Raw genomic sequence first — 15,424 nt, forward strand, 5'->3', positions numbered from 1 at the left:
GTATAAAATCATTGTTGTGGATAAAGAGGTTACCATGTTATAAGTTGTAATTCACCTGGAAGATCTAAATGTGTGTAAATATTAGAAAACAGTCTCATTCTATATAGTGCAAATCTGAAAGAATTTATTAACCTATCATTAAATTAAGGCAGATCAAAGGACCAATAAAAGCTAAGAAGCTCCTGCAGCATGATAAAATACAGGTACATTTGCTTTGAATTATCAATATTTAGTGTATAGATTTTAATCAAAATACAGTAGTGGGCACAGAGAGACAATGACCTTTAAAGTGTATCAGAGTTTATACATGCAAAGGAGATATATAACACAAATGACATTGCTGATCAGTAAGGACAGAGGGGGACTGTTAATAGGGCTAAGACCCTAGGATACTTATATTTTAGAAAAATAAATCACCTTAGGTAAAAGTTTCCTACTTCATACAATTCCAAAATGCAATACTAGATGAATAAGGAATTAAAGAGAAAAAGCAATACAAGCAGCCTTTGCTTGTTTGGAAGTGCAGGACCATAAAGATGCCAGAACAAGCTAAAACTGCAAAATGATCTTGTAATCAGTGTTTTACATTATGATTGTTCCATGACCTTTAAGCTTTTCTTTTTCTTTCAAAACAATAAAACTCTTGCTGTTGCTTATAAATCTATGTGTAGAAAAAATACAGTAAAACTAAATTTTTTTAGTGCAATATTAATGTAAAACATTAGGAATGTTGAGGATTACAGTGTTTCATTTCTTTGCAGAAGAAACAACATTAGTAACTTGAACGGTCTTTCCTTTCTTCCCATTGAGCATATCCAGTGATACGGAGCATGTATCTTTCCTGTGCCTTGATAAATTGCCAAAAATTTGGAGTAGCTTCCAACATTTTATCCTTTGAGCTATGAAGGTTGTGAAATATCCCCAAGGGTTCCTTTAATGTGATTTTTTTTCTAGTGTCATTTCCTCTGGGACATCATCTTTGTCGTCCCCCACCACTGTCCCCATTAATGTTGATAAATTCGTTGTCCCTGACTTCCTCTGGCCGCATAGCTAGAGTCTCTCAAGTGGCAGCATGTCAATGTTCCCGTGACAGCTATTTCATCTGTACTCTCTTTCTGTTCAATTTTAATTTCGTTTCTAGTGTCATCATTTTTCCTTCCTTTATTGCGTTTGTATCATTTTTGGTCAATTCCCTCTTTTGATTATTCATTCTTTTAAATGCCATCTGGGTATATCACCAGGAGACAACATAGCACACCCGCATGCTTTGCTGTCTGTGTCTAAACTGAATAAGAGGTGAGCGGTGACCAATCATCAAAAGACTTTGAAAAGAAATGTCATGATTTGTCACTGATCATGGTATGCATTTTTTATTTATGTAGCAATTTGTGGCTTGAAGGGCTACAATGAAGTTGTTACTTTGCACTTATTCACGGTTAAAATACCCTGGTAACTAAAATTTGAGCCATGTTATTGTGGGATGAGTGTTATTTAATTGAACCATGATAACTGAAATTTGTGCACATCAGAACTGTGCAAAGCAAGGGATGTCTGTATTTTAAGATGTTTAGGAAAAAATTACTCCCTCTCTCTGCCCCTCCCCCACTCATGCTCTGTCTCTCTCTGTGTGTCAAAAAATAAATAAACATTAAAAAAAATTTTAAAGGGGCGCCTGGGTGGCTCAGTTTGTTAAGGATCTGACTTCGGCTCAGGTCATGATATTGCAATCTGTGAGTTTGAGCCCTGGGTCGGGCTCTGTGCTGACAGCTCAGAGCCTGGAGTCTGCTTCATATTCTGTGTCTCCCTCTCTCTCTGTCCCTCCCCCACTCATGCTCTGTCTCTCTCTCTCTCTCTCTCTCTGTTAAAAATAAATAAACATTTTAAAAAAATTAAAAATTAAAATTTTTAAAAAATGTTCAGGAAGAAATTATATATAAAAGGTATTTTTATGCTATTGGGTTGGAAAATTAATTTATTATAAAGGCTCCAGCATACCATGAAATAAAATGTCAGCAAATTTGTCTACACTAAAATAAAAAATATTTCTCAATAGACATCATAAAACAGAGATAATAATAGCTATATATATTATGGAAAAAAGCTAGTTTTATGCAATACAAATCAAACAAAAAAATGTCAAAAAAATTTGCAAGTAATATGAATGTTTTTTGTCAAACGAAAAAATGTGCAAGTAATATGAATGGGCAATAGATAAACCAATAAAAGATAATTGCACAGTCGTAAATTGTCAAGACTCTGGGTCTAGAGTTCTTTCTTGTCCAGCAAGAAAGCAGGACACAGGATTATAATGCGAGAGATGGCTAATGTCCGGGAGAAGACAAGAGCCCCGATTAAGGGTCCTTCCTCCATATTTATTAAGATCACAAGGCTACAAGCATGATGGATGTGGACAAAGAGACCATGAATCTGTGAACATTAATTTATGGGTGTGAGAGAAAGGGGATTTTGAAGATATATGGTGTTAGGGGGTTGGGCCAATATAAAATAAAATCCTGCTGCCAGGCAGATGGTTGTTAACAGCAGATATGCGACACAGTGTCTGTTCATCTTAGCCAGCCTAGGGGATAAGACAGGCAGAGCATGCTACCTCAGGGTCAACAAGGCACCTTTCTTTTGCTAATTAGCTCTGCTCTGGGCAACTTCACCCCTTAGCAGTCTAAAGCCCTATTTACCTGTTTGCCTCATTTGGTCCTTAATTCCTGTGAAAGCAGCTTTCTGCTATTGTACTAAGCTGGGGGAGTGTTTCAGTCCTGAATACCTACTCTTGTTTACCTCATATACCTTTGTTCTATATTGGGGCCTTTGCCCCACCCTTTCTAGACCTATTTACCTAATCTTGCTTACCCAAACTTGGGTGTGATCATCTTATGGCTTTCTAATTCTTTATGCCTTGTTAACCCATCAGTGCAAGCTCAGGGAATTCCTAAGCTTATTCCCCACATTAAATGTATATTAGGATCACAATTAGACATGCTAAATCAGTAAAACTTAAGAAGTCTAATTATAGGAAGATTTTGAAAGAATAATTTTGGTAATAAAAGTTGAATTTTGCATACTCAATTTTTGTGCATCTGAGAAAGTATTTTTATTGGCATTGTGGAAGATATTTTTGCAGGATAAAAAATTCTAGGATGACAGGTTTTTTTTTTTTTTTCTTTTCAGTACTCTAAAGATGCTCCATTGTCTTCTAACACTCATTTCTGATGAGAAAACAACAAACATCCTTGTAAGTTTTCCTCTGTACAAAAGTTTACTTTTTTCCTCTCATTGCTTCTAACATAGTCTCTTTACCACTGGTATTAAACTTTTGATTATGCTGTGCTTTGGTGTAGTTTTCTTCATGTTTCTTTTGTCTGGGGCTCATTGATCCTCTTAAAACTGAGGTTTTATAGTTTTCATCAAATTTGGAAATTTTAGGCCACCATTCTTCAAATATTTTTTCCATCCCCCTTGTCTTTTTGGGGTTTCAAAGTACACATATAACTAACCACTTTAAATTGTCTCACAACTCACTCATGGTCTGTTTTTGTTATTGTTTGTTCTTTTGTGTTTTGATAAACTTTCCCTACTCTCTTTCCTTTTGGATAGTTTCTATTTTTATGTGTTCAAATCCACTAATCATTTTTTCTGCCTTGTCCAATCTGCTATTAAACACATTAGTGTCTTTTAAAAAATCTCAGATATTGTAATTTCCACCTCCAAAAGTTAGGCTGTTTTTTTATATCTTCCATCTATGTATATAGCATGCTCAGTTTTCCCTCTGGCGTCTTGATGTGATGATAGGTTGTACTAATAACTGTTTTAATGCTATTAAGTATTAATTCTATTACATCTGACATTTCTGAGGCACTTAGTAATGATTTATTTTTCTCCTCATTATGGCTCGTATTTTCTGCTTTTTTACCTGATAATTTTTTATTAGATGCCACATGGTGCTGGATATTTTTGTTCCCTAAAAATATTTTGCAGCTTTGCTATGAGAGGCAGTCAAGTTTCTTGAATTCAGTTTGATTCTTCATGTCCTACTTTTAAGCTTTGTTAGGTCATACCAAAAGAGTACTTGTTCTAGGGCTAAAATTTTACCTGCTGTTAAGGCAAGATCCTTTTTCATACTCTAATACTAGTATTAAATACTGTTACAGTATTAGATACTGGTGTCCCCTGAATTACTAAATTTTCCACTCTGCTTAGGAAATGGGAATTGTTTCTGATCTTGGGTAATCCATGAGTACTATTTCCTATAATCTTTTGAGTAGTGTACCCTTCAGCCTCAAATAGCTTCTTCACATACGTGTTGATCCATCAGTACTCAACTGAATATTTGAGAGGGACACTGTGTGTCTCGAGTCCTCCTGCTATGGAGCTCACCCATTTATAGTACTCTAGCCTGGGAACAACAGTGGATTGGCTTCTTCAGATTTCTGGCTCTTTTCCTTCTGGTGCTATAATCTAGATACTCTCGCCAGCAAGTAAGATGGGCATTCATATGTCACATTTGTGTCACCTCATTTAATTTCTGTTCCTCACAAATGTTTTTCTTGTCCAGTGACAAATGCTCCCAATGACAATGTTACATACATATTTTTTAATTACTTCTTTCATGTGAGAGTGTAAATCCAGTTTCTGTTATTCCAACTTGAATCAATGTGTAAGCTATTTATTATAGATGTTTAGTCTATCCTAACTATAGAAAACAGAAAACATATAACTCAAAATATGTTTCAATGTCTTAGCAGTCAAGCAGGTTGCACCAAATATACAAATATTGCAGGTTAGATAGCTGTATACTCTGTTGTGTCAGAGAAAATATTTTCTGAAATTGTTACCTTTGACAACTTGGACAGCAGACAATATGCCCACTAAGTTCACTGGTCTGCAGGAGGCATTCAAAGAGTCAGATGTCAATATGTATCAGTGGTTCCTTGGGGATTATAGGAAGGTACTATAAAAATATAGATGAGCTTGGGCAAAAGCTGGATGCTTTACAAGCAAGCAATGGAAAGAGTTCATAAATTCAAGGCTTTTAGGGTTGGAAAGTGAACTAGAATTACATTTCCTTCCAAGACCAGGATTTTAGACAGTTTCAAGATACACACCATTAAGTGTGTGTATGTGTGTGTGTGTGTGTGTGTGTTTGTCTATGAGAGAGAGACAGATACATAGAAAGCAGAGCATAAATGTAAATAAATATAGCATGAATAAATACACTGTCTAGAAAAGATTGCGATGTGATTACTAACACATAGATCTCATTGTAATCAAATTTTTACAGAAACTTATTCTATTTTTGAGAGAATTATATTACTGATGACACCTCAGTCTTGGCCAGAAAAAAACTATGCCTAATTAACACTTAATATAACTCTGGATCTCACACTCAAACATTTGAAAGTAAGCTATAAAAGATTCTCATTCCAAAGAAGGGCATACTCTTCTATATCAGCTAATTTGGGATATTAGAAGATTATTTCCAAGTAAAGAATATGTCAGAAGGTAAAGTCAAAGCCAAGAAAAGCAATGGATATAGTGTTTTCATTGTTCAAGGTGCTATCCCCATTGATAAGGAAGAATGTCTTCCCAATACTTCTCCAACATAATTCCATCATTGTTATGATTCAGTTACTATCTCCTTTCACATTTTTCCTTTTCTACAGGGAAGACTGCATTGCAATTAATGACATTTTTCTTTTGTTGCTATTATATATTGGCAAACATGTTTTTAATTTAATTCATTGATTGCTGAACTATAAAGATCTACTTCCAGACCTGATGGAAAGGACATTATTACCAAGAGATCTTGGATTTTGAGCTGAGTGCAATGTCTCTATCGAACTCTGGGTTGACATTTTTTTAGGGACGGAGAGAATGTGCTCTAAAAGTGAAAAGAATGCAGATGGGCATTTGGCTAGGGAGCAGATGGTAGCAAGGGCTGCTGGCTGATCATAATATGCATCTTTGTCTTTCTGAGCACACAGATAGACTATTTTTCCCAGCTCCTTTACCTTAATTTTGGCCACGTATTTAAACTCTAGGCAATGGAATGTGAACACAGGTGATGTATGCTAATCTAGGTTGTGACTTTTAAACCAAAAGCATATTTTTTTCTACATGCTTTCTTCTTCTAAAATGCATATAGATGACAATAAGACATTAGGAGTTGAAGGAACTACATAACAGGAGGCTGGGTTTTTTTTTTTTTTTTTTTTTTTAAGTTTATTTTGTGAGAGAGCATGAGCAGGATAGGGACAGAGAGAGAAAGAGAGGAGAGAATCCTAAGCTGACAGCACAGAACCCAATGCAGGGCTCAGACTCATGAACTGTGAGATCACAGTCATGAGCCAAAATCAAGAGTCAGACGCTCAAGGAACTGAGCCACCCAGACAACCCCAGGAGGTTGGGTTTTTGAATCACCACATGAAGCAAATCCATTTGCTTACTAATTTTATTCTCCAATGTCCCATGGGGAAAAGACACCTCTATTATATTGAGCTTTTGTATTTTCTTATCTATTTGTTGTAGTGATGTAGCCTGACCATTAATGTTCTCTAACATCCAACAATTTCTCACCTAGGATACCTTTGAGAATCTGTTGCATATGTGAACCAGGTCTTGTCTAACAAGAACATTCAAAGTAGTATGGAACCTTAAAGCACAATTCTAGAAACAGCTGAGTGTTTTTTAACAGGAAAATAAACAGTGGTATAGTCATTAAATAGAATATAGTACATCCAGAACAGTAAATAAATTTAACCTGCATGCAGTATCATGCATAAATCAGGCATATGATATTATGTGATAAAAGTCAGACCCAGAAGGCAACTAACAGTATGTCATTTTTTAAAAGTGAAAAACAAGCATAAGTGAAAATTTTGATGTTTAGAGTTACATACATAAGTGATTAACTTACAAAATCAAAAGCAGGAATTAGTAAACCCCAAATTCACATACTTACGGGAGGAGACAGGACAATGAGATTGTGGGGAGAAACATGCCAATCCATAATTGGTGGCTTTAGTTCTTGAATGACATATTGGTTTCATAGGTGGCAATTATGTTATGCTTACTAATTCACATTTGCTAGATATACCAATTTAATAATTCAATGAAGGAAAAATTAAGTAAAAAAAAGAAAGTACTGCAGTACAACAAGCTAGATGTTTTTGCTAAAAATTTGCCTCCCTTTTACTCACTCGCTGTTTTAATATGGAACTGGATATTCACATAAACACACCTAAGCTTATTCAGTGAGAAGAATGGAGTGCTTGAGTGAGTGCTGGTGGTTAGGCAGTCATTTGTGAACAATGTGGACAGATGTAGAAGAAAATACACTCTGGGAAATAAGAATTGAGTCTCAGAAAGTCCATTCAAATCCTAGTCCCATTCTAGAAAAATTCTATCTGCCTCCTTTCCCATTCTTTTTTTTTTTTTTTCTTAAAAAAAAAAAATTGTTTAACGTTTATTTTTGAGAGAGTGCGAGTGGGTGAGGGGCAGAGAGAAAGAGGCATACAGAATCCAAAGCAGGCTCCAGGCAGGCTCCAGGCAGGCTCCAGGCTCTGCGCACAAGCCTGACGTGGGTCTCGAACCCATAAACTGAGAGATCATGCCCTGAGCCGAAGTGGGACACTTAACTGACTGAGCCACCCTGGTGCCCCACTCCTTTTCCATTCTTAAAGCCTTTGAAATAACAGCAAAGATATTTTAAATGGAACAATTCTCATCCACACTACTAAATCAAGACCCTCTTGAAGAATCATAAATCATAAATCTTGACTTATTAGAAAAAAGGGAAACAGACTGATTGCAACTGGTGAAGCAAAAAATGATGCAACACATAAACAAGTCTAGGGTGAAGGTGGGAACGTTTCTGGAAGCATTCTGAGTATAGAATTAGTAGGCACAAAGCAAGAGGGGGCTTTTGAGCAATCTCTTGAGCTGCCCCACGGCCTCCGGCAGGTCCTTTATTCCCTGATGAGGTTTGTATTGGGCAGCTGACAGAAGTGATGTCTTTCCCCAGGAAGAATTAAGTGTCTTTAGACCCTGAGGCCAAAGAGGCAGAATTTCTTTTTTAATTTTTTTTAATGTCTATTTATTCTTGAGAGAGAGAGAGCACAAGCCAGTGGGCGAGGGGCAGAGAGACAGGGAGACACAGAATCCGAAGCAGGCTGTAAGCTCCAGGCTCCAAGCTGCCAGCACAGAGCCCAATGCGGGACTCAAACTCACGGACCGCAAGATCATGACCTGAGCCAAAGTCAGACGCTGTTACTGACTGAGCCACCCAGGCGCCCCCAGAATGATTTCATCTATCTTCTGCTCAAGTAGATAGAAATTTCCTGAAGGAAAAGGAATGAAGATGAGGAAATCTTACATGGATGTGGAGAAGACAAGGGACCATCACAGGTGGTTCAACAGCGCATTGTACACCCCCTGCTGAGAGTGGAATTTTCATCCTCATTCAAGAACATGAAGTTTCTCATGCATGACCAAGAGCTCATCAAACATGCATTTACCATTTAAGCAAAATCAGTGCCGGAGAACAGGGTACCAGAAGTAAGTGCGTTAATAGTATATCCAGGTATCATTAGAAAAAGTCAGACTTATGCTCTTTTAAGAAAATAAACTCAGCAGGGGGACTTCTTGATCTGGAGTATTTAGCTAAGAGATTGGTGTGAAACACAGAACCAAGGATTAAAAAATAACTATAAAAACAAAGTGTGGACAAAAATCTAAGGGGAAGAAATCAAATCTTCAGATTAAAAGGGCGTAGTTAGAACTGAGAAGGATGGAAGGAAAAAGGACCATACCAGACAAATTACAGTGAAACTCAAGATTTTTAAAAAAAAGAGAAAGAAAAGAGGATTAGACTACTCAATGGCAAGAGAGGAAATTACCAAGCATGAAAGCAATGCTTTCAAGCTTGGGAAGGAAAATATCCATAAATCACACAATCTTACCTCCTGTGAAGCCAACATTATAGTATGAGGGGAAAACAAAGATATCATCAAGTCCCAAGAAGAGAGAAGAAGATCACAGAAAGAAAAAAATCAACAAATCAATAAAGATTAGGAAAGGACTAAGGAGGGGAAAGATTAGGCACAATCATACGTACAGTCTAATTTACTGTTAAATCTCATATAATCACCGAAAATCATTTTGTAAAATAAAATTATTTCATTAGAAACTCTCAGATTGGGTTTAACACATCCAGGTTTATGATATATTTAATAGGAATAACATGAGATAAAAACAGCGCATGCAGCAGTAATTAGCAAAATAATTACAAAGATCAGTGCTGTTCCACAATTTAAAGTCCAAAGGAATCAAAGTTCAAATATTTTAAAAACCCTCCAATTTGATTCTAATATTAGCCCTTATGAGTTAAACTTCCAAGAAACTTAAAATTTAAAATTTTATTCTGGGGTGCCTGGGTGGCTCAGTCAGTTAAGCGGCCGACTTCGGCTCAGGTCATGATCTCGAGGTTTGTGAGTTCAAGCCCCACCTCGGGCTCTGTGCTGACAGCTCAGAGCCTGGAGCCTGCTTTGGATTCTGTGTCTCCCTCTCCCTCTGACCCTCCCCTGCTCATGCTCTGTCTCTCTCTGTCTCAAAAATAAATAAAACATTAAAAAAATAAAATAAAATTTTATTCTCCCCAATTCATGATTTGGCTTATACTAAGTCAGAAGAGTTCTCAATGCCTGGATAGATTTAATTTAGGTTTTGAGCTGCGTTTATGTGCTGTGTTGTTGCTGTCGCTTAGTTGAATTGTCACTCAATAGAGTGGATGCAAAAGTTTATTAGTTCAATGTTAAGTCTGTGGTTTCCTTATCTTTTAAAGATTTGAAAGATATAACAGGAAACAGAAAGTTATCACAGCACTGACCCCCCATCTACAATGATAGATGACTGTCCACTGTTCTGCCTCTTTCTGCCCCTAGCATGTCCTTGTGGAGATTATACCTCCAGTCTTATTGACTCTGGTTTTCACCCTATAAAATGCTTTGTCCAGAGCAATGCTAGTAGCAGCAGCTTTGTCTGGGCTGAGACAAGGCTTTAGGATGCATTGAATGCTTCTGATTGCCCTTCTTGGGACCTGCACTCGGTACTTGGCAAAGAACTCACCCCAGGCAGCTCTTGCTTTTTTAGCCTGGGTCCTGGGACATCGGAGACTTGGAGTAGATCTGAGCCTGACAGGCAGCACTCTGGGGCCTGAATCGGAGCTGTGCCAACTTACAGCTGACCTACCAACCTATGATAGAAAAACAAACATCTGTGTTCTAAGCCACTGAGCTCATTTTAGCATTTAGTATAAAAGAATCACTCTCACACAGCACAGCCATGAAAACCATTTCATAGATGTATAAATTCAGATGTGGAAAGATCCATAAATCTTGGGGGTTGTTTTAAGGTTGTATATGAGTATTCAGGGTATGCTGTCATTTCTGCAAAGGAAAAAAAAAGATAAAGGAAATGAACTGTGTTTGTACAAGTACAAATATGGATCTAAATATACACAGAAGAGCTTGACCCATGCCCTCCCATTGCTGGTGATAGTTGAGTCCCCTTTTGAGGTGGAATGGATTGCTGAAGTGTATCCCTAGATTGTTAGATTTGAGGCTTAGCAAAATGAGTACCGTGACACATAAGTCCAATACAAATAACGTTTTGTTGGGATAAAAAATAAAGGGACATATTGGGACACTATAGTCTGAGGGGAGTTAAAAGAGCCAAATAGTTCTCTGCAGTTGCTCAAGGGAGCTACCTTTAACTTGGTTGTAAGATGTTACAGCCATCTTACTTAAGGGAATTATAGATTAAATGAGCTTCTAAGTAAGCACTTCAAAAACCTTTTTCTACCCCCAACCACATTGCACTGGATTGCTGTAATACCATTTTAAATTAGTGTTGACGTTGCTACATTCACTGGCCATCTAATTATAATCTGTGTTATGGGTCACATTTTTGGCTGAACTACAAATCCCTTTTTATTAGGTGGTCCACAGTGAAGTTTTCTCTCAATTGGAAGGATGACCAGAGTGTTAGTCCGTGAATGTTGTTACCTGTGATACCAGGAAAGCATTTTGCGTGGCAGGACTGGGTCAGATTTACCATAGAAGTGTGGGAAGGGGAGTGGAGGCATTTTTATGTTATTCTAAGTTTGTATATTTGTTTTACTTACATAAGCCCAAGAGAGTCCTTCCAGAGCCATCACCTTCTAGATGCATTGAAGAAGTTGATCTATGTCTACACTGCCCTCACCCAGCGCAAAATAAGCTCCCCTTCTTTAAATCTCTGCATTCCCCAAAGTACGTTTGAAAATTCTGGAAACTACATGACCTCTCTTGGAGTTTTATTTGGAATATTAGCATATTGAAACATATGTGAAAAGAGTAAGGAGACAATTTTAAGTTTATCTAATCCTACATATCTGAAGCTAATAGGGGAGATGTATATTACTTCCTAACATGTAGCCACAAATGTCTCCCCGAAGAGTGTTCTCTGGGAAACACCTTACTGAGTGATCCCCAACATCCCTTTTTAATACTCTTCCTTCAGACAAGGTAGAGTTCATACCATTACACATCTCCAATGTTGAAGTCTCCCTCCCTGAAGTTATGTGAAGTTTGGTTATTTTCAAATATCTTTAGTTCTTGCCATTAGGTATTCTTGGAGCTTTCTGCTATACATTGGATAATTCCATTGCTATGTGTAGACATTACTGGTTAAGACCCCGGGAGTAATCCCGTTTCAAGTATCTTAGTGCAAAAGTGTTTGCGTTGGAGGGTAAGAGTGGACAGAGTGGAGGAGAGAACCGTGGAGTGGCAGATTTACCTCAGTGTCATTCTCATGAAGAGGATGTAATCTAATGGCATTCCACATACATTCATGGGTTTAAGAACGGAGCAAGATGGAAGCTACGTGGATACAGCTCCAGCCCTGTCAATCCCAATCCCCCTTCTTCCTAAGCAGTTTCCCTGTTGTATTTTATATGCGGATTTCTCTATGTGGTTTTCCTGTGGGCAAAAAGGTTATGCAGAAAAACATTTGAAAATCACTGCTGTATTTTGATCTCTTTATTTCACAGATAAGCAGACTGAGCCACAGAGAACTTTTGTGACTAACCGTGGGTGACACAGCTAGTTGATGTAACAGTCAAATGTATTTCTACTACGCTGTTGCACATTCGGCTTGTATTTTTCCTATTGTTGCCATGACAGAGAGGTTGTTTGATGTCTTGTTACAAGTGCAGAAGGTGTTCCTTAGAGACCCTCTCTCTGGCCTCTTCATTTTAATGGGAAGAACGAATGGGTGACTGTAGAGGCGGCAGGAGGCCAGGTCATCTGAATCCCATCAAGCTCTCCTACACTGGTATCACAATGTCTGTTTCTCACAAGGAGAATGCCCTTTAAAAAATCATGTACCCCAACTATTCCAAGAAATCTGCTACTCTTTTGCTTCCAAATCCAATCTACACTAAGTCCAGAAGAGAGGCTTGTGATCTTTCTGAAGTCATTCCAGAAACCATTAAACTCAGAAACACATCCCAACTTAGGCAACGCCTTTTGGGGGGTGCAAGGAATGAGACAACAAGGTGTATACCTTAATTTTTACAGAGATCAGGGCATGTTTCACATCGTGATTCCATACACTATAGCCCTCTGGTCAACATAGCGAGCAGAGCACCTATGCCTTGTATATGCAACAAGATACCAAAAAAGGACTTCTGGAATGAGAGCATTTCTCATTGGCTACACACAATCCCTGCCATTTGAGGGTGATTGTTAGTGTATTTGAAGTCTCTAGAGAGAGCTAAGTTGAGGTTACTGAGTCAACACAGTGATAGTTTCAGCTAAATACACTCAGGATGTCCCAAAAGGCTTCTTTGTTTTGTTGAAGGTGACACAACAGTTTAAATACTCGATGCTGGCTGCTGTCGTGAGCGTGCCCCTACCTGCAGCAGTCATTCAAGAAGCCACCCAAAGTGAAGGACAGCTATAAAATCACATCGGTGTCCTCAGATATGCTAATTTTTCAAAAATGCACACTGCAATAAAAAATGAGCATTTAGTTATGGTAAAGCAACGACTAGCTATGAAAACAAACAAGCTATTTACCTTACGGTTTTAAAAACATGTTGTCCCAAGTGGCAAAGAGGAAGCCCTTTCTTTTTGGTTTGATTTAGTCCTTTAAAATTCTATATAAGTCTTTTTGGAAAATTTTTTTTTTAAATCAATGCCATGATCTTTTTGGCGTGTTGTGTTTTGGTAACCTCTCTACGAAAGGTGTTCTGGGATCCTTCACCACTTGCCTGTGTGCATTATCTGTAATTGCCTTTTAATAGACTGAGACTAAATTATTAGAAAACAATTGCATCGCCAGGGAGTAAGAGTTGTCAGATACTGCTGAGATGTAATACATCAAATGCTCAGGTGTTCGGCTTTATCTCATAGGCTGTTTATTTTCAGGACACAGATTAAAAAAAAAGAAAAAGTTTTCAACCTTTCTAACCTGTTCTGATTTCAAACGAGCAAAGTAATGAGCACTAACAACAAGGAGAACAATAGAATTAATGAGTCCCGGACAACATATTACGTAAAGGATTTGTGACTTAAAAAAAAAAAAAAAAGATAATGCAAGCCTTTTTGTTGTTGTTGTTTTTTCCTTAACCAAGGAGCAGACATTTTGCTCTCAAAACTAATTAAAGTTCTCGAGGAAAAAGTTCCCTTTAATAGTCAGGGTTTACAATGGCTTCACATTTTTCAAGAAAAATATGATATTTTGTAAATGAGAAATTTTATGGTTATCAAGGATCTATTTTTGGTTTTACTCATATATATTCTCATGAGTGCAGTATAATTGTGGATTTGTAATCCGTTTTGAACACAGCTCAGCATGGCAAAAATAATAAGAATTAAAGATTTGACATAATAAGAAGCAATTATAGTTCCAGAATTTTAAAAATTATCATATTTTTACTCTCAGATATTTTCCTTTCAGCCAAACTCCTTTCACCTTGATCACTGTAATCCCTCTGAACATTTTCTACCATTCATGTCAGCTACAAATAACTGACCACGACTATTCCTCGTTGATCATGTGTTAGAGACTCTTCTGTGTTATTCTATTAAAAATTTGCTTTTTTTAAATCTAGCCCTATTATTTATTTTCGTGATCAGCATTGCTTCTTTGTCTGTATTCATCAAATGACAAGCTTCTTGTCCTTTAAAACACAGATCATTATTCAGCCTCTCAGTCTTGTAATTTTCTGAGTGGAGACAAGGTAACATGATCTTGTTTCTGATCTGACTGTAAGTAGTCTGTTTCAATCCACACGCTCTTACTTTGGCTTTAAAAAATGCTAATATGAAAAGCCTCCATATTCATGTGAGCCTTCAGCCAGTGGTTCCACTTTTTGGAACTTTCTCTATAAAACTACGTGCAAAGATTTTGTTAAAATGAGGTTGGTAACATTGTATTTTTAAATAGGAATCATCAGAAAACCAAACATTCAACAAAAATGGATAGGCTAAATAAATTATGATGGGCTGATTCACTAATGTATAAAGTGAAGTAATGAAAATAATTTGAAAACATTTGAGTTGAAGTTGTGTTTTAAATGAATAAAACTCCATGAAAATCTGTTCAGCATGATGCTATTTTTAATATACAAGTTCTCAAAAATATGTGTTCATAGAAGAAAAACTGCAAAGTATTTTAGCATACTTTATCATCTTTGTTTAGTGGGATGAAATGATAATTTTATTGGTTTTGTTAATTTCCTAAGTTATTAACAATACATATTTTTGTTTGAAAAGAAAAATGTTACTTAAAAATACATGTATTCTAAGTTGGTTTCCTTTTTCTCCTTAGACGAGAGCTTTTATTTGTAACCGAGCTTTACCACTACAGAAAACTTTTGATAACTTTCATCTTTTTTTTCTTGCAAAGGGCATAAGCAATGTCATGGATGAATATTTCTGTGCATATTAATAATCTTAAGTCTGCATTTGGACTTAAAACCTGAGAAAGGGAAACTGCAATGTTCTTAATTCTTATTGTACTCGTGTTTCATCATTATGAATAAAACCTTATCCAAAGGATTTTCAGATTGTTTTGTAGACCTACCCACTTAGGAAAATGACCAAAGATCAACTCTGTTTGTTCCTCTGTCCATCAAAATCTTTAAGGCAAGGACTATGTAAACAAATTGCTTTTGTGTTCATTCTTGTATCCAGGCTTATGGATACTAGTATGTGTTTAATTAAATACATTAAGAATATGATCGATTTCTGCCAATGTATTTTCATTGCAGAATTGCTAGAGAAAACTCATTTATAATGCCTTCACCCTGAACAATCAATTTTAATATTTTGGTTCATACATCTCTAATTTTTTCTGTTAGAATTCT

Source organism: Puma concolor, chromosome B1, assembly GCF_028749965.1.
Source record: "Puma concolor isolate L17-30 chromosome B1, mPumCon1.1.hap2, whole genome shotgun sequence".
Taxonomy (NCBI): Eukaryota; Metazoa; Chordata; class Mammalia; order Carnivora; family Felidae; genus Puma; species Puma concolor.